Source organism: Notamacropus eugenii, chromosome 4 (genome assembly GCF_028372415.1).
Source record: "Notamacropus eugenii isolate mMacEug1 chromosome 4, mMacEug1.pri_v2, whole genome shotgun sequence".
Classification (NCBI taxonomy): Eukaryota; Metazoa; Chordata; class Mammalia; order Diprotodontia; family Macropodidae; genus Notamacropus; species Notamacropus eugenii.
This window is the reverse complement of record NC_092875.1, coordinates 421,876,119-421,900,603: the sequence shown is the minus strand read 5'-3', so window position 1 is coordinate 421,900,603 and position 24,485 is coordinate 421,876,119. Positions and strand designations below refer to the sequence as shown.

At 39.3% G+C, this 24,485-nt stretch overlaps 1 long non-coding RNA gene across 2 annotated transcripts in view; it reads left to right on the top strand.

The window, feature by feature from the left end:
* Positions 1-2,701: 2,701 nt before the first annotated feature.
* LOC140501808 (uncharacterized) overlaps positions 2,702-24,485 on the top strand; it is a 43,926-nt gene continuing 22,142 nt past the window's right edge. Inside the window, exons 1-2 of one of the 2 annotated variants that reach the window (XR_011966362.1) lie at positions 2,711-3,267; positions 19,290-19,517. This is a non-coding gene — a long non-coding RNA (uncharacterized lncRNA). Of the gene's footprint in view, positions 3,268-19,289; positions 19,518-24,485 lie in introns of both variants that reach the window. The other variant, XR_011966361.1, reaches the window with a different exon arrangement.

Here is a 24,485-nt window from a genome sequence, read left to right as displayed (position 1 = left end):
AACTGTTCCTTTTCTCTGAGGTCATATCCACCAAGGTCATGTACATAGGTGGTCTCACCAACACTAGATGTTCCATGCTTTCACACTGAGGGCCCCCCATGTGAGGATTGCTCTCACTCTTTGCCTTTATCTTTTGGATTCTCTGACTTCCCTCAAGATTCAACTCAAGTCCTGGCCCCATCTTCTTCCCAACACCCTGCCCCTTGAAGACAGTACTTTACTTCTAGGATTACCTTTTATTTATACTGCACAGTTTTGGACCTGTTGTCTCCTCCATTGGAATAAGAGTTCCTTAAGGGCAAGGATCGTGTGTTTGCCTTTCTTTGTATCTCCATATTTATTTAGCACCATGTCTATCACATAGTAGTTGTTGATGTTCATCATTCTCAAAGAGGACTAGTGACATCATGGGGTGATGTTCGACTTGCCTGTGAATTGGATTTAAGTGAGGCAGAGCTGCATAAAGTCATCAGCCTCACTGTGTCTTCCAGAGTCATTAAAGTCCAGTGGTAGGATAAAAGTCAAGATGATTGACAATGACCTGGGAGGCATCTTTGATGTCTGACCAATCTCTAAGAGCTCTACAACACCTACTTCGGCTGCCTTAAGGCCATTGGAACAAATTGTTCCTAACTGACTGTTCCACGATGGGAAGTCTTCACATGCTTGGGTAGACACCCCTCCCCAACTCATCAACGGGTTGGCGGCCTGTCGATTACCCTCAACCTGGTTTAGCCTGTCTGCTGAGATTGTTTACCAAGGGTGTGGCCACTGTGCATGTTATAGCTTCTTGGAGCCACAGGTAAGAGTGAGGTGCCTAGGGGATACCAAAGGTGGATGATCAGACCTGAAAAGGGCTCAGCAAGTTGGAGGTTCTAATCCATAAAAGATTGATAAATGCTTGTTGACTGACTGATTGATGGACAGGTGCTTGTCATACTGTGCCACAGTAGCTTGTCCAGGAGGGAAGAATGGAGCACTGATTTATGTTTCGTCCATGGGCAACCCAATTCACACACATATGTCTCTTCAAATTTTTGCCACTATACCATTAAAGATCATTTTTACAACTTACAACAGGGATGCCACCAGGAACCAAACTTTACAGCAGAAGAACCACCCGCAGATCAGTACAGATCTACAGCAGCCTATGTGAATCAGTTTCAACATCTCTGGGAATTCATCCTTCTTTGTATTTCCTGACTGGCCAGCTGACTTGATTCTGCAGTCTACAGTTTGAAAGCTCAGTGACTTCAAAGTTAGAAGACTTGTCTAAATTCTTCCTCCAATACTTGTCTGTGTGACCTTGGGTTGGTATTTTCAACTCTGTTAGCCTTGGTCTTCTCATCTGTAAAATACAGGGGTTGGAGCAAAAGAATCTCTAAGAACATCTCCCCACTCCAAATTGTACACGTGCTCTCCACCCACAAATTTTAGGGAAGTCCCCTTAGCATTTTATATTTAACTTTACATGTATATTATCTCAAATGATTCACACAACAGCCCTGGAAGGTAAGTGTTTTTATTATGTCAATTCAACTGATTCATGTTCAATTCAAGACATCGCCCTGTGATGTCATTGGTCCTCTTTGAAAATGAAGGATGAAAAAAAGAGAAAGAAAGTAAAGAATAAAAAACAATATTTAGCACATTGGAGACTCAAAGGTGCAGAGATTTCCAAGCATCACATGTCAGAAACAGTAAAAAGGGAGAAAAGAGCATTACAAATTATTAGGGCTCAGAGAGAGGTATCAAAAAGCTTTGATTGGGGGGCCATGTTTGATGGTAACTGATGAGTGACCTTGGAAAATGTAACCTACCCTTGTACCTCAGTTTTAGTGAAACTGGAAAAATGCCTTGTTTCCCAGGTGTGTTTGGAGGATTAATTCATGTTTATGTGGCCTTGTGGAGAGAGAGTTATAAAAGTCCCTACCATTCTCATAATACTCTGCGTGGGCTGTTACAGCTCACCATGCAGCCAGATCTGTTGATGAAGAAACATCAGCATTACCTTAGATCCCCCTGGCAAAGAGCTCAGTCCTCTCTCTCCTTGGACACCCTGCCCCATCTTCCCATTCAGCCTGCTTTTGCCAGAGTCCCTTTGTCTCCTATTTCCTCCAGTTCCTGCTTGCAGTCCTCTAGCTAGAAACTGATCTCCTCTTGGTGGGGGGTGGCGGGGGACTGCTCCTTATTTCTTAAAGTCTCCATCAAAGTACTACAGACAGAAACTGGGTAGTAAAAAGAGAGTCTCACCATTCACTCTGAGAGGAGAAAGGGGGACTTTTCCCCATGCCCACAAATTATAAACAAGCAATGGCAGAAAATCTAAAGAAACCAAACATACCACTCCCAAAATTACCCTCTAGGGTTGGTGGGGGGGTGCAAAATAGGAGGTTAACAAAATGGACTCTGCTTTTTCCTTCTGTCAGTTTGTGTGTGTGTGTGTGTGTGTGTGTGTGTGTGTGTGTGTGTGTGTGTGTTGTTGTTGTACTTATGAAACTAAACACAGAAATTCCAGGCATCTCCCCTAAACAAAAAAACCTCTAATGTTTGCTTCTGGTCAATACATAAAACTTGGTGAAGGCCAGGAACTGGACATATATTTACAGTGGAACCTCCTATAAATCAGAAGTCAGCTGTAGCAAGACTTCTACGTCCTGTTTTATCTATCTTAATATATGGCCTGTCACAGTAATTACAACCTAAGTTACTATAATGAGAAAAATGTTCAAGAGAGCTCTTTTCCTCTACAACTGGAGGACAAGCTTCCTCCGAATGATATGCCAAAAGAGAATAAGGATGAAATGTTCAGGCCATGTCCTATTACCATTGTCCCCTGCTCTAAAGTGTGACTGAAGTGACCTGACCTCTCCAGAATCTCTGCTTTGGATTATCTTGCCTTGACATTGTTATCAGCCATAAACAGACCTCGTTCTCCTTGAAAGTACCTCCAATTGTTTCACTGGCTCTGGCTCCCTAAATCAACACTAGAGAGGGCAAAAAAAACAAACCACTTTAGGGCTCCATTATAAATGTTATTCTACCTGCCAAAAATGGAAAACTATAAATAGGGGGCCCTGAAGAAAGCCTGTTCAAAAATATTTAATGTCAAGAAAACAAGCGGAAAAGAGTGGATATTTTGCAAAGGCAGAGGGGCAATTTTCCTGTGAAATTTCTGTGGCCGTAAAGGAAGTAAGGACAACACAACTCCACGGTGCAAATATGACTCCCTCAGCCCTACGAAAGACTTGAAATTGCTTTCAGGGAGTAAGTTCTCAATTTTGTTATAGAACCATGGGGGTACAGTGCCTGTTGCTTTAATTTTTCTTCTTATTGTCACAGTGAAAGAGGTCAATGTTTTTAACCTTCTTGTGCACTTGAGAAAATAGACTCTAAGAAATAGCAGGTCTGCCAAGATCTTACAACAACTGAATCAGAACCAGAAATAGAATATATATTTACATACATAATATCAATTGAGATAATATTTATAAAAGATGTAGCACAGTGCCTGGTACATAGTAGGTGACTAATAATTTTTCTTCCTTCCTTCCTTCCTTCCTTCCTTCCTTCCTTCCTTCCTTCCTTCCTTCCTTCCTTCCTTCCTTCCTTCCTTCCTTCCTTCCTTCCTTCCTACCTTCTATATGTGTGTATCTGTCTATCTATCTATCTGTCTGTCTGTCTGTCTGTCTATGTGTCCGTGTATAGGTTTGTGTTTTATGAGGTGGTAGGGGAGGAAAATCTATATTTTCAGTAATGTAGGGACTTTCTACTATGGAATATGTTCTCCCCAAGGGTGATTTGCAGCTCATCCACAATTTATAATCTGAGACTGTTGCCTAAGGCACTGAGAGATTAAATGATTTATCTACCACTACTTAGCTAATACGTGTCAGAGCCAGGACAGTAACTCAGGTCTTTCTGATTCTGAGGTCTGTCCTCCATCTGCTATTCCTGCTGTGCACATTCCCTGATGTTCAGTTCTCCTTATTTTTCTTAAGGTCTTCTTTACCTACGAATGCTGCTGAGGCTGCCTTATTCTTCAGCTTTCAATTCTGTTACATAGGTTCACAGACTCCATTTTTCTTATTATGTTGTACCTGCAATTTTTAAATTTACCATCTCCTGGGTTGAATGGAGCTAGAAATTTTCCTGGGAAGTCTGTAGCATAATTATTATTATAGGTGAATATAGTTTCTTAAGATTTGCAAAATTCTTTTAAAGCATAGTAAAAGTATTTTTTTAAAAGGAAGCCAAGGAGTCTTAAACTGTTCCATGATAGTGCAGGGAGGGCCTTACTGCAATTCTCAGTCGGAATGCTAAGTCCTTAGTGACCTGAGTAACCCAATCTGAAATTGGTTATTTGGTTCTTACCTTGGGTGGGTTGGTTTACTACCCCTTGGTTATAACATTTCTTCTTGGTATCTGGTTCTCAGAAGCTTCTCAGTCATGTGTCCAGAAGCCAAGTAGACTTTGGGCTAGATCTTAGTATGACCCTACCTTGAAGTTGTCTTTTCTCTGAAAAGTCAGATAAACTGTTGAAGACCATCAAGGATTGTGAAAAGTCTGAGGGTTGTTAATGGATATTATCATTTTGTTAAACAGCTTAAAATGGTGCCATTACTTGTAGAGAGCCATTCAGAAATTGGTCTCATACAATTTGTTTAAATTTTCTTTTCTTATTGTCAACCTAATTATTCATACACCCATACACCCACCCACACACACACACACATACACACATATGCTTCAATGTGTGAAAAAGAACATTTTAAGTAATTAATAGATTTCTTGTACTCCATACTCCGATGGATCTGTAATGTCAACAATATAGAAGTTCCTTCTAACAAAAGAAACACAGCCCATATATCCTGCCCTTCCTGGACCCTCCTTGCCCATGTTTCCCCAATAAGTTTACCAGAGAGGATAGGACTCAGATAAAACCTATGGAGAACAGGTCCTTCCCCTCATTTTCTTTTGACATCACCAGAATATCAGTGGAGCACGTGGTGTTGTCCTCACTCTCACCACATGGCCTCTCACCTTCTATCCCCACCATACATTTCTTTGATGACTTCCTTTATTCCACTTCTTCCATTCTTTGCTTATTGTGTTTTGTAGCCTGCTCACATTCACTGCCCGCCTTTCTATTGCCCTCTGAGTGATACTCATGTTAATTCTTCAGAGAATAGTGTGCCGTGATTCATAACCATACATCAACTCCTGCAGAGTATTGGTATTACAAAGGCAGGCCTTTGTTCTAGAGAGAAATTTGGACTCATCCAGAGAGCTTTTTCAGTTTTGCATAAGGGGAAGTTTCCTATAGAGAATTGAAGATGTGTGCCTGGAACCAAGAAAAGAGGTCAGGCCAGGGGAATGAGTGAGATTGCCAGGGGAAAGAATACAGAAAGAGAAAGGAAAGAGGCCAAGGAGGGTCCCTTGGGGGAAACCCATATTGAAGACTTGGAAAAAGGATGAGGAGTTAGGGAAGGAGAAAGAGGAGGAGCCACCGGGAAGACAGAGGGAGAACCAGTAGAGAGGTGCTTTGGAAAATGAAGGAGAGAATATCTAGTATTTGTGTATCCAAAGTATCCTATTTTTACCCTTTTCTAAGTGTTATCACCCTCCTCCTTCCTTTCTTCTTGCCTGTGGTCTCAATCTTTTCCCTGTCTCCTTGCCTCCTTCAGTATCTTGGGCCAGAGATATTTTATCTCTGCCTTTTTGCTGGCTCCTTCCCAATGTATCTACAAATATACCCAAGTCTTCCAAATGCTAAAAAAACCCCTTTTGTTGATCTTTCCATCCTAGTTAGCTACAATGTGTTCTCTCTCCACTGCCTGCGCTACTCCATTAGTCCATGAACTGTGACAGCAAGGACCTTTTTTATTTTTTGCCTTTCTATGTATCCCTATCACAATGACTGGTATACGTGCTTAATGCTTATTGATGACTAAAATTCTTGAAAAAGTTTTCTATAGGTTACCTTCAACTCTTTTCTCAGCACTTCCAAATCTGACTTCTTCTCCACCACTCTACCATAACTGTTTCCTCAAAGGGCTCTCTCAATTGTCAAATGCAATGGTCTTTTTGCAGTCTTTACTGAAAACTTTCTCCTCGCTTACTTTCCTAGTTCTCCTCCTAACTACTGAGCTTCTCCTTACTTGGCTCATCTATTTCTTCCCAGTTCCTTAAAGTAGATTTTCCCCAAGGTTCTATCCTTGTCCCTCTTCCTCTCTCCAAGCCTTGATTTGTTCAAATATAAACTCAAAGGGTTGAATTCAATGGTCTCTAAGTCCTTTCCAGCCATAGAAATTCTATATCTGAATGTCCCACCTCTTTGGGCCAGTTTTAGTGGTATGTCCCCAGTCCCAAGATGCAGGTTCAACTGACCTGGAGAACAGGAATTGCCCTGCCCCAGACACTTGCTTCCTTACTGTGGCACAGTTAGAATTGAAGTTCCTGGGCCTCTGTTTGTTACGCAATTCAGAGAATATCCTCATTTCAGTGGTCCAGACTGACCTTACCTCACTGGTGGTATAGTGATATCCAGATAGTGCCATGTCAACTCATTGTCTAAACTTTGCCCCAAGTAAGTTCAGGTGGCTTGGAACCTTTGATTAGAGTGTTTGGAAGGTGAATACTGCCACATGTCCAGGCCACCAACTGTATGCTGCCCTGGTTGTTCCTCACTGGCTTTCCTTCTTCTCCCATAACTGCTATCCCTGCGTGACAGTGGCACTCTTAAGGAACAGTTCCCTCTTGATTAAGACCATTCTGTTAAAGCTGAGGATTCCTTTGGCATAAGAATTTGACTAGAGAGATTCCAAGATGGCTTTGAGCATTGAAATCCTATGCTTCTGTGATTTATCTAGACCTGGTTTTATCTATTTTTATTTTTATTCTTATTTTGTTTTATAACACAGTGCTTTGCCCACTGTTGGCATTTAATAAAAATTTTTAAAAACTCATGCTTTGATAGTGCTTAAGAGTTTACAAAGAGCTTTCCATATAGCAACTCTGTGAAGTAGGTCATTATACCCACTTTATACTGTAACTGAGGAAACTCAGAAAGGTTAAGAGATTTGACCAAGCTCAAACAGCCTTAAGCAACTGAATTTGTATTCACACCCCAAGTGAATGTACTCTCTGAAATCACTGGAAAGGAGAAACCCATTTTTATTTCTCGTGTTCACACACACACACACACACACACACACACACACACACACACACACACACCAGCTACTCCATAGGCCACACAAAGAAAGAAAGAGCTCATCTGAAGGGGTTTTACCATGGAAGCAGTGTGCCACAGTGGATAGAGAGCTAGCCTTGGGGTTAAAGAAGACCTGAGTTCGAATCCTATCTGTGACATTTAACCTCTCAGTGCCCCAGGCAGTTCTCTAAGAATAAAAGTTTCAAAGAAGTGTCTACTGCTTTGGTAGAGCAAGTTTATTTATTTGAGAGTTCTCCATACTGAAAAAAAATCACAGTTCTAGTTCCCATCCTCTTCAAGATAGCAGTAAAGAGCTGAGAGCTTCTTTTTCAAGTGGCCAATGAAGAGACAATGCTTTGGGTTATTTCTTTTCTTTTTTTAAACTTTACTTTCCTGGCCGTCCTGCAGTAGGAATTTGCTGTAGAGTAACTCTAGTCTAGCAAATCTTGAGTGGATTTGATTATAAATAATTTGGCTTATTGCATCAAGGATGAATGAGTGCTTTGTTGGCTCATGGGATACGTGTTGGTTGGTAGATCATGGAACATCCTCTGAGGTATTCACAATGTGTGTCTTTCATGTATTTGCCCATGTAAGGAGGAAATGATTTGTTTTATGCTATTAGCTGGAATTTTCCATGGATGAAATGGTCTCGTTCATTCTGTGGCACCTTTCTCTGAGACTCTATGACCTCTTCGTAGGGGAAGGGCTGTGACTATAATCTATCCAAGACTTGGAATCAGGAAGACCCTGAATTCAGATCTGACCTCAAATACTTATCAACTGTATGACCTTCCTCTGTCTGCTTCAGTTTCTTCATCTATAAAATGAGGACAGGTGATGACATCTATCTCCTGGGATTATTGTCAGGATAAAATATGTGAAGCACTTTGCAAACCCTGAATAATTATAATACATGCTAGTGAGCATATTGTCATTACCACCATCTTCATCACTGTCATCATTCTGCTCCCAGCCCCTCTGGCTTCTAGTCATTCTGTGGCCCCATCAGAAAGTCAGAGGAAACTCTCACTTAATCTCTTAGAACATGAATAAGGCAACATAGGGGTGATGAAAAGAGAAATGGAAAAGAAATTCAGAAGCCTGATTTCTAGTTCTGGCTTTGCCATTGTGCAATTGAGTCATTCTTAGGCAAGTCACTTAATCTCTTAACTATAAAATGATAAGATTGAATTTATTGTTCTCTAGGGTTCTTTCTATTTCTAAAACACATGATCCTGGTTTCTCTATAGGATACTCTCATGTGATAACCAGATCTTTTCTGGTTAACAAATTTAAGGTTCTTTGGAGAGGCATCTTGGGACAATGGAAAGAGCACCTTGGCTTTGGAGTCAGAGGATTATGAGTCTTAATCTCAGTGCCTTCCCTCTGTTAATGATCTCCATTTATCCTGTATATAACTTGTTTTGTTTCTATCTGTTTACATGATGTCTCCCCCACTAGTGTGTAAGCTTCTTGGGAGCAGGGGCTGTCCTTTGCGTATTTGTATCCCTAGTCCATTGCTTAGCACAATGACCAGAATATAGCAGGCATTTAATATTTTATTTATTTTATTTCTATTAATGTATTATTTATATATTTATATTTTATAGCATATTTCTGACATATTTCATGTAAATATATTATTATATACTGCATATTTCTATAATTTATAATTAAAATATAATATAGAATTTATAATTATTTTGCATATTCTATAATTATATTTATAGTTATTAATTTATTTTTTAGTAATTGATTGTTCCTACTGCTGTCACATATTATCTGTGTGAGCTGGGGTAAGGCATTCAGCTTCTCTGGGCTTCAGGTAATCCTTTGTAAAATGGGAAGGGGGATATTCTAGATGGCCTCAGAAGCCACTTTGAACTTTAAATCTCTGGTCCCATAATCCCATGATTTTAGGGAGATAGAGTGACAGAGCGAATAATACAGAGCTGGCCTTGGAATCGAGAAGATCTGAGTTCTAGCACACTGCCTATATGAACTTGGCAAATCACATTATCTCAGTTCTTCCCCTCCCCCTACCTCTCACCCCAAACCAGCGAACTCTCTCAAATATTTAAAATTCATATGAAATCATCTGTTTTGGAGTTGGCTCCAATGATGCAGATTGCAATCTATCCATGGGGGCCCATTTTATACAACTCTTGTCCACGTTCTCCGCAAAGGTGAATGGGGGGAGTCCATTCAACATATCCAAGGCCTTTGTAATTTTCTCCCAACACCAGCACAAAGAGCTCCTTGGCTGTCTGCCTGCATCCCTCATGCTCTCAACATGACCAGTCCATCTTTTTCTTCTCATCATATAATTTCTCAATGACATCCACTACTCCTCTTCTTGTCTGGAGTTCCTCATTATTTATGCTATAGCTGCTCCTACTTACCGCATCCCTCTCTGTTGCCCTCTGCGTGATTTTCATCTTTATTTCTTCAGAGCTTCCAGATTTCACCACCTCACAGTAAAACTGATAAAATGTACAGTACCGAAAAGTACTACAAACTTCATGGGAAGTTTGGGTTGAAAGGGTAAAAATTAAAATTAAAAAAAAAAAAACCTTGCAATTTCCTAAAAGAAATTACATTCACTCTCCTCCCTTTTGAACTCTAAGCCCAGATCACTGTCAAAATGTATAATTTTTTCCATGATATTCTGATGCAATACTTGTCACTTACCTTAAGAACTTGATTCTGAGAGGGAAGGTATATTTTGTCCAAAATCAAACTGCTGGACAGTGTCTTTAGGGGATTCATCCAAATGCATGTTGAAATCTAGGCAAGAGATATTATTCATCCTCTTGGTCATCAAATATATTATACAATATATTTGTATAATAATATATTTACATGAAATATGTCATAAATATGCTATGAAATATAAATATATAAATAATACATTAATAGAAATAAAATAAATAAAATATTAAATGCCTGCTATATTCTAGTCATTCTGCTAAGCAATGGACTAGGGATACAAATATGCAAAGGACAGCCCCTGCTCCCAAGAAGCTTACACACTAGTGGGGGAGACATCATGTAAACAGATAGAAACATAACAAGTTATATACAGCATAAATGGAGATAATTAGAGTTTAGACTGTGTCTCTAGCCTTGGCCTCAATGATTAATCGATAAGTTTTGTTCAACAAATTAAGTAATTAAGAAGTTACCAGGGGCAAGTTCTCTAGGACTAGGAATTACCAACAAGTGGTAGAAAGTGGGAGAGAGTTTCCACATAGGGAGCTCCCTACCTTGATTAAGCCAGGGGTCTGTAACAAAGAAAAGAAAAATTCAGTTCAGATCTTTCTCTGTAGTAAATCTTTGGCTCCAGGATAGGAGTGGAAAGGTCAGTAACTACGGAGACAAAAAGTAAAGAAATAAGGATTACTGGATCTGTTGTGCAAGAGGTCATAGAGGCACAAACAGACTTCTTATTGCATGTAATGCATATTATCCCATACACTAAAATCCTTCATTAAGAGAAAGCTTTTGGACTCCAGATAAAGTGACATTTGGGAAACTCCGTTTCAGTAAACCTAGGAATGATCTTGGCTGCCTAGCATACAACAAAGTTCATTAGCTCCATGGGAACTGAGACTCCAGATAAGGAGACCCTGGCAGGCAAGCCCATGCTCTTTTGTCTTTGGCTCACCCTGATGGGGGCCTGATGAAGTTCACTGCAATGATGCATTACTGAACCCTGCCCTCAATTTGTCCATCTGGAATGGGTTCATGAAGGTCACTGGTTAGCCCAAAAAAGCAAGACTGAGGCTGGGAAAGGAAAGCTCTCTCCCATAGCCTCTGCTCAAAGACACCCTGTCCTTTGAAGCATATCCTGGAATGGATTACCCTAAAGGCTAAAGGGGCCAGTAATCCCAATGCCTTCAAGTTTTGATGCAGCCCAGAGAGCCTCTGCATATTATAAATTGCATTCTAAATAATGAAGTCCCTAAAAAGGCCCCTCTCAGCAATGCTACCCCAGAGTAGCCCCTATTCCTAATTAGTCTCAGAGAAACAGCCACAGATTAGGATTCTTAATGCTTAGGACCTAGTAAACAATTATCTTGGTGTTGGAAACAAATCTTCTGTGGCTATGAGTTAATATCCTGAGTAGATAATGGTGTCTTCCCTTAAGAACTTGATTCTGAAGGGAGAAAGTTTATTTGTTCCAAATAACCCGTTACAAGATGTGTGCACACGCAGAGAAAGGAAGGCTCTCTTTTGCTTGAGGGTCTCATGGCATGTTCCCAGATGAAACCATTTAATAAAGATGAAAATGATAACTGTAGCAGAAGTGTTACCATTTTCTTCACCAGCTGGGGTATAACAACACCAAGTGAGGGGGGAGAGGGGAGGGAGAGAGGAGAGATTAGTGGGCCAGGAAATCAGTCAATCAAACAAGCACTTAACTGAGTTTGGACTTTGACTTGCGTTTTCCTAGAATTAAAACACATGGTCTTGCCCTTGAGGACTATACAATCAAATTCAATTTTATTCAACAAATATTTGCAGAATTACTGGGGCAAAGCACTGTGCTTCGTTCTGCAGGTGATACAGACAGTGCATTGGTCAACAGATCTCTGCCTCTTAACATGATTAGGGTCCCAGTAATAACAGCTCACATTTATACAGCCCTGACTTTGTGTCAGGCACTGTGCTGAGCATTTTACGTTACTATATCATTTGATGGTCACAACAACCCTTCAAGGTAGGTGTTATTATTATCCCCATGTTATAGAGGAAGACAGTAAGGCAAAGGGTTAAGTGACTTGCCTCAGGGTCACACAGCTAATAAGTGTCCGTCTGAGGACAGATTTGAACTCAGGTATTCCTGACTCCAAACCCAGTGTTCTATCCACTGTGCCACCTAAAATCCCTACTGTCCTTCAACACCACTCAAGCATCCATTTCTCCATGAGATGATGCCTATTCCGTATTGCTAGGGCTTTTCACTCCCAAATCACTTCATAGCAATTTGCTATAAATCTACCATGGAGGTCAGGCTAGATTACTCTTAATAAGTAATGAAAGTATCCTCAATGCTCATTGGCTCAGGGGACTAAGACCTGAAACATTGATATAGTTTCCTGATGTCCTAAACTCAAAAGACCAACTCTTTTCTCACGCTTCTCACTATCTGATGCATATACTCAACACAGAAACCAAGAAAATGTTCTAAAAGGAATCAATGCTGTTTTCTTGTTCAATATCCCCTCTGTGGGCAGCTAAGTGGTGTAGTGCATAGAATGCCAGGTCTGGAGTCAGGAAGACTCATTTTTCTGAGTTCAAATCCGACCTCAGACACTTACTAGCTGTGACTCTGGGCAAGTCATTTAATCATGTTTGCCTCAGTTTCCTCATTTGTAAAATGAGCTAGAGAAGGAAACAGCAAACCAGTTTAGTGTCTTTGCAAAGGAAACCCCAAAGAGAAAAGTCCAACACAGCTGAAATAACTGAACAACAAACTCCACTCCATACTATGGCTAGATAAGACTCCTTTTGTTAATTGTTAGAGGATCCTCAGATGTTTCATTATTGCTTTTGTATCCCTAGTTCCTGGCACCCAGTAGGTACTTACTGAATGATTATTGATTGATAGAACAGTCCCTGTGATCAAGGAGTTTTCTAGTAGATACTAATGAACCTGAAACAACCAAATGAACAGTATTTTTAAACCATCTAATTAAATGCAAAATTATGTGTACGGGTTAGATTGAGATACTGCAGCAATTTAATGAAGGAAGAAATGATTGAATAAAAGCTAGAGTAAGTGTCAGCTAGGATCTCATGGAGGAGATGAACTTTTTGGGGGACAGATGGAATATGGTTACAGCGTAGTGGTAAAAACACTGACTTTAGATTTAGAAGATAAGAGTTCAAGTTTGATCTCTGCCACTTACTATCTGTATGACTATGGAGAAGTCACTGTGCCTCAGTTTCCATGAACAACAGATCTGCTACTTGCCTTATAAAGTTGTTGTGAAGATGATGCTTTATAAAATAGAAGATATGCCATAAATAGGAGCTGTTATCTAATCATCTGGGTCTTTAAGACTACTGGAGTTTAGGACAGATGGGAGGACATAAGGAGGGTCTTCCAACTGAGGAGAACGTGAGATAAGGACACAAAGGCCAGAATGAGAGAGGGATATTCAAGGACAGGAGCCTTAGGTGGAACCTAACACATAGCACAATATTTGGAACTAGAATATACCAGAGAAGTCTAGTTGAGTCTCTTACTTGATTCAGGAATTTCTTCAACATCAAGTGATCCTCCTCATCTACTTGAATGTTTCCAGTGACAGGCCACTCTAACTCCTGGAGTAGTCTATTCCATTCCTGGACTGCACTAATTATTAGAAAGCCCCTCCTTGGAAGGCCTCAGCACACTGAATTTATGAGCAGACATAGATGAGGATCCTTACATCATTGGAGGAAGTGGCCACATGAATGAGATCAGAGAGCCATATAAACACTGAAAGATATCTCTGAAATGCAGTGCCCTTGGAAAAATCCCTTGATTCCATCATCTGTAATTTTTTTCACTGTTTTTTGTATACCCAGTGCTTAGCATAGTGACAGTACATAGTAGGCACTTGCTAAATGTTTTTTTACCTGCTTTTATTATTAAAAAGGGGAGTCTACATAGATCATCTAAGGCCCTATTTCTTATTTCTGACATTTTATGAATCTGATTCATCTTTCTATGCCTCATGAAAAGGGCCTCAAATACAAACATCTGAGCACCACTTAACTGTGAGGCCTTGGGCAAGTCTCTTAAAATCTCTAGATCTCAATTTTCCCATCTATAAAATGGAGAATCTTAATACCTGTAATATCCTACTTATGTCACAGAGCTGCAGCAGAGAAAGCTAATTTTAATGCACTATATGAATGAGGGCTAGTATTATTGTCACTGTCTTGAATATCTTCCCTAATACCATTTTAATGTATTTTTATATAATATTCTATTTTCCCCAAATTACATGCTAAAACAATATCTAAACATTTAAAAAATTTTGAGTTCCAAATTCTCTACCCCCTTTCTCCCTACCTCCCTCCTTGAGACCATCAGCTGCAGACCGACCACCTTTCTTTTGTCTGGTTCTTGGGGCAGATTCCTGTCCTGTGTTTTCAGACTTCCTATAATTACCATAGAGTTGTGTGATGGGGCATATGTACTTGGATCATTCTCAGACTCTGCACCTCCTGGTACCTTGGCCTTCTTGCCAAGTATGTACCTGTTACAGGGTACAATCTTATCAGGTTGAGATTAGCTCCTTCTCAGCAGGCTTCTCATTCCTCTTGGCAATAGCCCAGCTAAGATAAGGGCCAGCTCCATTGCATTGCATCTTGGTAGGTGCCTAAACTTTAACAGTGGAAGGCATTGTTGTGATTCTCAGCTATTTTACCACTAAATAGGAACTGAGCCTCCTGCCTGGGCCCAAATGCCTATCCTGTGCCACCTGAAAGACACTTAGCATAAAGTTAGAAAGCATATTCTCCCAAGAGATGACTGGAAGGACTGCCCCTTTCATCCTCTTGTGAGACCATGTGGTTGCCTTCCTTAGGCTTCCAGGGCTGGGCCCAGAGGGGAATCGACTCACTGTTCCTGGCGACTCAGTGTTTACTAGGATTCCTCTGGCCAAAGCTGACCACTGAAGTTGTTCTGGACACCTTGAGTCACATAACAACAGCAACATGCCCCTTTACCTTCCAAGAGTGCTTTGTAGGTCACAAAATACTTTCACAAACATGCTCTCCTGTGTGATTTCAGGGACATTGGAAGAGCCAGTATAGTTCAGTGGAGTGAATATAATATTGAAAGTTAGAGAACTGAGTATAAAACCCAGCAATGTCATCTATGCCTGTGTGATGTTGGGAAAGACAATGACAGGAATGGACCAGAATGCCTCTAATATCCCCTCTAGCTCTGTGATGCCCCCAAATAGTCTTACCCATTCACTGGTGCCTGAAATGTTATTCATAAGATTTAATATTATTTTTTTTTTACTTAAGATTTGATCTTTGTTAATATGATGGAACACTTTCAATAAGAGACTACTTCAGTAGGAAGGATAATACAGAGATGATATAGTGAGCTTCTGTGAAAGATAATACATATGCTGGCAGGCATTTACACCTTAGAGTGAATGAGCTCACCAGAGCCATTCTAAAATCAAGAACTGATAGTAGGGAAGAGGAAAGAAACATTGAAGCTACAGATGGACACTTAAGTGGAAGGGAAGATACTCAGGGAGATATAAAGAAATGGGAAGTAAGGACTGACCTGGCTTCATTTCATCTGGGATCATTTAATAACCTATGAGCCAGTGTAGCCCTAGGATCATATGATTCATAGCTTGAAAGGGACCTGAAAGATGAAAGATTTCCTTGTGTCTCTTTGGTATACCTGTATATGGGAATGTAGTGTCATTCATTCAAATAGAATTTCCTCGAGGGCAGCATCTATTTTATTTTTGTCTTTGTATTTCCAGCATCCAGTTAAGCATTTGGCACATATTAGGAGCTTAGAAACATTATTTATATTAATAGATGTAAATACAGAGATAATATTCATGAATTTAGAGCTGGAAGGGACTCCAGGGATAATCTAAAGCTCTTAATTTACAGGTGAGGAAACTGAGGCTCACAGAGGTCAATTGCTCATCCAAGGGCACTCAGAGAGTAAGTAGTGGAGCTGAGATTCAGATATTCAGCTTCCAAATCAGTGTTCTTCTCTGTTGCACCAGCCCCTCCCCTCTCCACCATTATGGGATGTTCAAGAATGAGCATATTTATCTTGGAGAAAAGAAGATCTGGGGAAGGGACGGAAAACATGAATGCTGTTGTTCAGTCATTTTCAGCTACTTCCGACTCTTTGTGGCCCCATTTGGGGTTTCTTGGTAAAGACACTGGAGGCGTTGCCGTTTCCTTTTCTTGCTCATTTTATAGATGAGGAAATTGAGGCAAGCAGGGTTAAGTGACCTGCCCAGGGTCATTCGGTTACATTTGATATTGAATGGCTCAATTACCAGTTGGAGCCATCTGTTAACTTTTCCTGCTCAGAGGAAGGATATTAAAGAGAACAGAAAATTCTCAGGTTTTCAAGTAGAAGCTTGATGTGTTAGTGACTTGGCAGAGATATTCAGAAGGGATTCATGCTTTAAGTCAATTCAAAAAATATTTATTATATACCTCTCTTGCATAAAGTACTGTACTGAACACTGAGAGAAACACAGTTTTAGATAAAATGCAATCACTGCTTTAAGGGAGCTAAAAAAGTTTAGTAGGACCAAGTAACCTCTAACATCTTTTCCAATTCTGAAGTTATGAGTCTGAGAACTGCCAAATTCTTTTTGAAAAATTATAATAAACTTCACAAACATCAATATACACAAACATTTCAATAAATACAAAGAACGAAAAAAGTATATGAAACTGTGAATCTTGTGTTTTTTCACATATATTAAATTTAAGACAGCAATACCGATGCTACCCTGCTTGTCTGTGATCTCTTCTGAACTTTTGTCTGCTTTTCTTTGTTTATTTTAAATGTTTCATTGACTTTTTTCTTTCCCTCCTCCTCCTCCTCCTTTTTTTTGCACCACTGTTAATATATGCTGCAGCAGCTAGGTAGTACAACAGATAGAGTACCAGACCAACAGACAGGAAGAACAGAGTCCAAATCTGACCTCAGACACTTACTAATGGTGTGACCCAGGGCAAGTCACTTAACCTTGTTTGCCTCAGTTTCCTCATTGAATTGCCAAGGTAATATTCACAGCACCAATGGCAACTATGAATATGCTGGTGTAGTTCTGAATCTCAAAGTGTAACAGATTCTCTGAACAGAAGGTAGAAGAAAAACACTTATTCCGACACCAGAAAGACAACTCATCAAACCAGAAAGCCAAATCCATCATAGTAACCAAGACATCAATACACATTAGCATTGCAGGGGACAATGCCATTCCCAAACCTCACCCCCCACCTGCCAGGGCCTTCCCACAATCAAATCCTCCCAATAGTAGATGTGTCACTATATGCCACCACAACTTCCTCCTCCTTTCATAAAAATGCAAATTATAAACCCTCCCATGTTCTGGATCAAGTTCCCCTATCAGAGCTTATATCCTGGACACATCTTCCAAGATTCTTTTAGGAGGAAATTATAGTGATGGCCCAAGGATAGGCAACCTGGTTTTAAAAAAAGAGATGGAATTTGTTTCAAGGAGAAAGTTGGGTTCATTAAAAGAACTGTTCAGTTTCTCACAAACAATCCAGCCCTCCTTCCACATCCCATCCTATTTCCAGCCCAGCTCATTATTCACTTAAAATGCCTTTTCAAGCTGTGATCTTGGACAAGGTTCTTAACCTCCCTGGGCCTCAGTTTCCTCATCTTTTAAATGAGGGCATTGGACTAGAAGATCTCCGAGGTCCTCTATAGCTCCAAATCCATCAGTCTATGATTTTATGTAAGATGGCCCTAGGAATATAAAGTTAAAAACACATCAGCTCCTGCCCTCAAGGAGCATACACTATAATGGGGTGCATGGGGTACACAAGTATGATAACATTTTACTGAATTCCACAAATATTTAAATATCTCTTCTATGTTTTACATGTGGATACCCCATTTGAGGGCTGAACTCAAGCATGATCTACAGCAAGGAGAACAGTGGCCATATTGAGGAACAATGTCTCTTTGAATATTTCTATCCAGAAGGCTACTTGGTTAAGTGAGAATTTCTCTTGATCATGTGTCTTTGGTTAATGAAGTCTTTCCACAGGTAGAAAGACTTGAAGTTATGGGACTGAGTTTTTTAAATAAAAAATTTTTAAACAGAACTTGTGTTGTCCCCATCAAAGCTGGGCACCTTGGGAAGTTATGTGTTTATACTCGTGATGCTGCCTGGGCTTGGAATCTGTCTGGGGCTCTGCCTTGGGAATGAATGGCCCTTCTAGGTAATTTACAAGTCATACCAGGACAGGCTCATAAGTTTCTTTCTGAACAAGACCAGTATTGCCCATTATCAAGCACCCACCTTTTTGGCTCCTGGTAACTTTTGACTGTTTCCATAAATGAAATTCCAGCAAGGATCATGAATATCAAGCATCTATTCCATCTAGCAGCATGATATCTGACATATAGTGAATGTGTTTAAAAATGTTTAATCTATCTAGTTTCCATAAACTTGTTTTTAAAATATTTTGATAATTGTATTTCAATAGAAATGGTTTCCTTTATAATAGTTACAGCTAACATTCATGTTGTGCTTTAAGGTTTGCAAAACATTTCACAAATATTATAATATTTAATCCCCACAATCTGGGGAGGTAGATGCCAGAGGAAAGATTATATGACTTGCCCAGGGTCAGCTAGTAAATGTCTGAGATTGGATTTGAACTCAGGTCCAATACTCTATCCATTGTGCCACCCAGATAATAAGCCTCTTTCTTTTATTTTGCTCATTTGAATGTGTCCTGAGGAGCTCATAGACTTAATTGAACCACCAAACAAGTCACTGATACAAAAAAGAGCTAAGAACTTCTGATCTTGTCCAACCTCCTCATTTTGCAAATGAAGGAACTGAGACCTGGCGAGGTTACATAACATATCCTTCAAGAATGGATATTTGTCACAATTTTGAATAACCCACAGATTGAGAAGGCAATTCCTAAAAAGATGCCATTGCAATGATCTCAAGAATATCAGCCGGAGAAGAGTAGAAATTGTGAAATGGGAAACATCATTGAATACTTGACATTGACAGAAGTCTAATATTCAAGAGATACACATGAATATATAAAACCAAGAACCATTGTTCTATAGATAAGTAGTCAAAAGATATGAGCAGTTTTCTTTTTTCTTCATAAACTTATCAACCCTTCCATTTATTTAAAGAAACCAGATGAATGTAAGGGAGAATATGATGGAGAAAATAGGAAGATATTTGAGAAAGAAAATAACTAGGGAAGGACAGAATGCTGGAAAGGTGGTCACAGAGATCATTTTCTGCAGTGTTTTGGGCTTACTTACTCTCTTCTGTAGTTACAGATCTGCCTGATCTTGTGGACCTGGAAGTCACAGTTACTTATCCATGCCTTCAGCTGCTTATCTGAAAGATCTCACATGAGCAGTCAGTATGTCAACATGCAAGGTCCACAACATGGCTAATAAAGTCTTGGGTGGAGTCTTCAAAGCCTATAGTGTAATGAAGCAGATCCATTTTTTCATCCAGGGTGTGCCAGAATGACAGCTCTCCAGCAAGTCTCTCAGGTGACTTTTCTTTTCTTGATGACCCTGGTCAGTCCTGTACAGGACTGTACAGGGTGAAGTCAATGGGAGGGAGATTGGTGAAGGCTTTCAGCAGGATCTGGGCTATTATTGTGGTCTGGAAGGAGGCCAAGCTGAAAGTGCTAGAGCTGAGTCACTATACGGATGGCTTCCAGGTTACAGGCTTTGTTCTTGACCTGGAGCTTCATGCATCACTCAAAGGTAGTTATAGGTTCTCAGGACCTATTCATGCCTTTAAATAGCTTCTTCCAGGTTTGTGTGCATCTGTTCAGACAGTACCATATGTTCTTTCTTCAAGCAAACCAAAACCAAGACTGTGTCTGAAGCCACAACTAGAATCCAACAAAAAGTTTTCAAAAGAAATATCGGCTACAAATGACAATATGAAAAATATGCCCCAAATCATGAATAACATGAGGAATTAAAGTTAGAATAGCTGAGGTTTTCAAATAGCCAAAGATGACAAAATCAGAAACAGTAGCAATGTCAGTAAGTCACCAAGCATCTATTAAGGACTTATCTTGTGCCAGTAACTATGAGGAAGACGGCACACTGATGCACTGTTGGAGGAACTATAAATTGGTCCAATGGTTTTAGTTGTCCAATTGGAATAATGCAAGAAAAGTGACCAAGCGCGGCATACCCTTTGACCTGGCAGCCCCTCTACTGAGCAGCTTACACCCCAAAAGATCCCAAAGAAGTAAATCATGTGTATATACATATAATATGGAGAGATAAATATAGATATAGATACAGATAGATATGTGCTGTATTTTACATATATATAATATCTCTCTCTATATATATATAGTGAGAGAGAGAGAGAGAGAAAGAGAGAGAGATGCTGTTGTTTAGTCATTTCACTCATGTCTGGTCCTTTGTGATCCCATCTGGGGTTTTCTTGTCAAAGATACTGGAGTAGTTTGTCATTTCCTTCTCTTGCTCATTTTACATATGTGGAAACTGAGGCAAACAGGTTAAGTGACTTGCCCAAGGTCACACAGCTAGTAAAGTCTCTGAGGCCAGATTTGAATTCAGGAAGTTGAGTCTTTATCCATGGTGCCACTTAGCTGCACATATGTGATATATATTGTGTGTATGTATATGTATACGTATATATACATATACATACACACACATATATATGTATACACACCCATATATATATACCAAGATCTTTATACTAATATTTTATCTGTGATATCCAAGAATTAGGAACAAAGTAGGTACACATTAATTGAAAAACAGCTAAAAAATTCTGTGGGATATGGATTATGTAATGGATTTTATATAGATAGATTATATATATATCTCTATATATGATAGGTTACTATTATACATCAAGAAATGACAAATAAGAACAATTCAGAGAAACATGGTAAGATTTATGTGAATTGATAGAGTAAAATAAGCAAAACTAAGAAAATATTATATACAATGACCACAATAATGTATATGAAGACATCACTAAAAATGACTCTGAGAAATTGGACAAAAATGGTCTGGAAGAATGCCTCATCATAAAAATGCATTCCTCTTGGCACATAGGCAAGGAACTGCTAGGACGGAATGTTATATTCTTGGTCAGCTGTGGTCGCTGTACTGAATTCATTTCTTTTTGCTTAACTTTTTCATTTACTGTTTAGGCTGTCTAAATTTTAAGTTTACACTGTAGGATTTTTATGGGAGGCAAATGGTATGGAGAGGAAGGGTATTTACACAAATGACTGATATATACATTTTTAAAGGCATTGAAGAAACTAAGAAAACAAAATAAGAAATGTCGGGCAGAGTGTGTCTTTCCAAGATGGACCCTGTGAAAAGGGCAACAATTATTTGGAGTTGGCCTCATAGGACTTACAAATGTTAGAACTGGAAGGGAGTTCAGGAATCATCTAGGTCAGTGGTGGAGAACCTGTGGCCTCGAGGCCATATGTGGCCCTCTAGGTCCTCAAGTGTGCCCTTTTGACTGAACCCAAACTTCACAGAACAAATCCTACTAATAAAAGGATTTATTCTGTAAAACTTGAACTCCATCAAAGGGCTGCACCCAGGGACCTAGAAGACCATGTGTAGCTTGGAGGCCGCAGGTCCCTCATCCCTGATAGGTCAACTTCCTACTTTATAGATATGGGAGTTAATTTATAGAATGGCAAATTGAGTAAAATGATGAAGGTGGTTAGAAGCAGAGATAGATTTTTTTAATGTTTTTTTTAAATCAATTCTATTTCTTCATAAGTATATCACACAATATTGAATTTCAAATGTTTTGAATTTCCTTAAAGGAAACCAAGTTTAGCACACACTTTCACATTTTTACTGGTCTGAGAACAGATGTGTAAAGAGTAGCCCTATTCATTAACTTGATACTTTTCTCCCACATTATGTATTAGAGGAATCATAATGCTATCCCTATATATACTTTCAAGAAGAACTGAATGTATTAATAAGACAATGCAACTAGAGCACTTGGGATTCTATAGAAAAATGGGTGCTACGGTAATGCCAAGTAATATTTGCTATTAGAAAGGAAACAAAATACAGCCAAGTATAAAATGGAAAAGCAGAGCTGTGAATTATCTCTGGTTCTTCATTTGCTAAAGGTCTGAAAGTTAAGTTCAAAAGACTTATGTCATCTGCAAGTCTGTTTAATACATTTTCCTACTTACATTTTGGCTCAGTCTCATGAAGTTTTCTCAATAGATGATACTTTTCAAGCAGAAATTGTCTTTTGGTTTGTTTCTTTGCTGGACAGCTACCCTATTTGGAATTCACTTATTGACCAGGTTGTGCCAGATTCTCCCAGCACATATACTATTCCCCAGCTGGAAATTTAGGCCTTTCAAAAGCTGCATTAACTCCTTTGGGCCACCAGGGTACCATTCAGTTCGTGGAAGCAGTCATTTCCTTGGGGTGGAGGATTTGGATCGCTAAATGCTACAAAATAGCCAACAAACAAGTTTATAGAAAAAGTCCATTAATTGAGGACAAGATGCAGCCAAAGAATCCTGAGAAATGAGTGGCTTTGGGGATTTAGAAGGAACAAAACAATCCTAGCAAATTTGCTAATGTTTTTTGGATTGAATTTTTAAAAATAGAGAATGACAGAAAACAAATTAGACTCCCCATGTTAGGGTTTCAAAATCCATTTGATTTAGCATTACAATTTCTTGGCTAATTAATTCAAGCTAGGTCACATATTTGAAGACAAGGTACTGAAATGGCTTTTATCCATAAATCTCACACCTTTCCTCCAGAGGTTTGTGGGAGCTTCTTAAAGAGGCTCGGGATAAGTGCTTTTTACTGAGTTTAAGGATGGACCACTTTTGCCAGGATGCTGAAAAGTAGATTGAATGCCCTTGATGAAACTCTGACAATAACAACAGTTTGCAATTTCATCACAGAATAACTAAATACCTAGGCCTGGAACACTTTAGTTGTTCTAAGTTTTCTCAAACTGCACAAGGGCAAATGAACCAAGTGCGTCCAGTTATGGTTCCAAGTCCATGATTTTCCTATCTATCCCTACCCACTAACTCCCCAACACCACCAAACACACTTGCAAATCAAAGCTGTCTTTGAAAACAAATATGTATATTGGAGCAAAGGAAATCAATATAATAGCCATATCGGAAAACGTATGGATCATTCTGCATTCCTAGGCTATTGCTTCTTTGGCATGAATTTGCTTATCAGTCAGCTGATGTCAGTCACAGATGAAGTCTGCTTTGATCGGAGACCTAAAGTTGATGTAAAACATCCCACAAACTGTATATAATCACAGTTTATAGTTTCTTCTATAATCTGTTCGTTTGCTCTGCTTTGTATATTGAAATGCTTGTGTTCATTGATGATTGCTAAGTGCACAATAAAAAGAACATTTTTTAAAGTCCTTGCCTCAGATCTCAGTCTAAAAAATATTCATGGGGAAACCCATGGACAGCACTGTTCACTAAAATTAATCCATGGCTAACTATTTTTTTTTTTTTCACTCAGGGAAAATACCATAAAATAGCTCCTTCCCATAGGAATGCTATTTGGAAGCTGCTGCTGTCCCAGCTGGAAACTTCCTGTTTTACTTAGTTATGCTTGATAACTAGGCACAAAGTTCTCTTGTTTTTACCCTGATGAAGAACTCTCGTACATATTGACAATAGTTCCTTACATTGGCATGCAGGAGTAGAGTACCAGTTGCTTTGCCTTAGTGGTGGGATAAGAGCATGACAAGAGCAGACTTTGTTATGGCAGTACTCTTGTGGACAATTTGCCTAGTGGGCTACAATTTGCCTAGTGGGTCTTTTAAAGGGCAGCTGGTGGCACAGTCAATAGAGGGCTGGGCTTGAAGTCAGGAAGACTCATCTTTGTGACACTTAATAGCTGTGTGATCCTGAGCAAGTCAAAACTCTGTTTGCCTCAGTTCGTTATCTGCAAAATGAGCTAGACAAGGAAATGGCAAACCTCTCAATATCTTTGCTAAGAAAATCCCAAATGGAGTCAAAAAGAAATCAAACAAGACTGAAATGACTGAATGTCTTCTATAAGAGGATCATTTGCAGAATTATACTGATTCCTGTAACAGTTAAGAATATAGGCAGATGAAATTAGGCGAAAAGCATTTCCTCCTCACTATTATTTGATATAGGTCTGGAAATACTAGCAATAATGATAGAAGAAAAGAAATTGAAGATGTAAAGATGGGCAAAGAGGAGACAAAATTCCTTATTTGCTGATGATATGATTGTTTATTTAGAAAATCCTAGGGAATGAGCAAAAGTACCATCTGAGGCAATTAATAATGTCAGCAAAGTTGCAGGCTAAAGATGAACCTATAGGAATCAATAGTATTTCTATATAATAATAGCAATAACAACAAAATCCAAAAGGCAATAATAGAAAGGAAAATCAGAGTCCAAATAACAACAAAATGCATAAAATATTAGGGGACCAATC